Source organism: Alexandromys fortis, unplaced genomic scaffold, assembly GCF_014885135.2.
Source record: "Alexandromys fortis isolate MF-2015 unplaced genomic scaffold, M_Fortis_MF-2015_v1.1 scaffold_448, whole genome shotgun sequence".
NCBI lineage: Eukaryota > Metazoa > Chordata > Mammalia > Rodentia > Cricetidae > Alexandromys > Alexandromys fortis.
This window is the reverse complement of record NW_026068359.1, coordinates 169,752-171,518: the sequence shown is the minus strand read 5'-3', so window position 1 is coordinate 171,518 and position 1,767 is coordinate 169,752.

Here is a 1,767-nt window from a genome sequence, read left to right as displayed (position 1 = left end):
AAAAAAAAAAAAAAAAAACATGGCCAAAAGACACTTAAGGTCATGCTCAACTTCCTTAGCGATCAGGGAAATGCAAATCAAAACAACTTTAAGATACCATCTTACACCTGTCAGAATGGCTAAAATAAAATCACCAATGATAGTCTTTGTTGGAGAGGTTGTAGAGAAAGGGGTACCCTCATCCATTGCTGGTGGGAATGCAAACTTGTGCAACCACTTTGCAAAGCAGTGTGGCGGTTTCTCAGGAAATTTGGGATCAACCTACCCCTGGACCCAGCAATACCAAACTTGGGAATATACCCAAGAGATGCCCTATCGTATGACAAAAGCATTTGTTCAACTATGTTCATAGCAGTATTATTTGTAATAGCCAGAACCTGGAAACAACCGAGATGTCCTTCAATGGAAGAATGAATGAAGAAAGTGTGGAATATATACACATTAGAGTACTACACTGTGGAAAAAAAAAAAAAAAAAAACAATGACTTCTCGAATTTTGCATGCAAATGGGTAGAAATAAAAAACACTATACTGAGTGAGGTAACCCAGACCCAAAAAGATGAACATGGGATGTACTCACTCATAATTGAATTCTAGCCATAAATAAAGGTCACAGAGTCTATAATTGGTGATCCTAAAGAAGCTAAATAAGAAAGTGAACCCAAAGAAAAACATATAGTTATCCTCCTGGCTATGGGAAGTAGACAAAATTGCCAGAGAAAAAATTGGGATCTTGGGGGTGGGGTGGGGTGGGATGGGGGTAAGGGGAGATGGGGAGAGAAAAATGAGAAGAGGAGGATGGGGGAACGTGGGGAAACAGGAAGTTTGGGATAAAGGAAGGCTATCTTTATATTGAGGTCTTTGATCCCTTTAGACTTGAGCTTTGTGATGGTGATAGATATGGATCTATTTTCATTCTTCTGCATGTTTATATCCAGTTATGCCAGCATGATTTGTTAAATATGCTTTCTTTTTTTCCATTTGATATTTTTTGCTTTTTGTGTCAAAAATCAGTTGTTCAAAGGTGTGTGGATTAATATCTGGGTCTTCTATTCAGTTCCATCGGTCCTCTTTTCTGCTCTTATGTCAATAATAGGCTGTTTTCAGTACTGTATCTCTGTAATAAAGTTTGAAGTCAGGTATTGTGATGCCTCCAGAATTTCCTTAATGGAAAAAAATATTTCTTCTGGAGGAGCTTTTTAAATATTTCAGTGACTATTGATCACTTAATTTATTACAAGTGGGCAGGAAATCATGCAGAGAATACATGAGAAATTCAGTAGGAAAAACATTTCTGATATTTCTTCTTCCATTTTTGAGACTGTTTGGAAGTCCTATGTTGTAAGATGCTGCTTGTTCATTTCCCATCTGCACAAACTCCAAAAATAATCATACAGAAATTGCATTATTTAAATCATTGCTTGGCCAATCACTTAAGTGTGCTACTAGCTAGCTCTTACATCTAGAATTAACCCATTTCCACTATTTGATATTTTACGATGGAGTTTGTGGCCTACTGGCAAGGTGCTACCTGACAGCCCGAGCTTGTGTCTTTCCTTTCTGATGGCTACATGGTGTCTCGCAAATCTCCCTTCTTTCTCTCAGCATTTGGTTTAATTTTTGCCTGTCTACCTCTATTCTTCCCTGCACTGACCTAAGAAAGTTTCCTTATTAACCAATGTTTATCTATTAACCTATATTACTTAATTATGCATTTCATTTATAAATTAGCTGGACAAAAACAGTACCTTAATCATGACCAGAAAT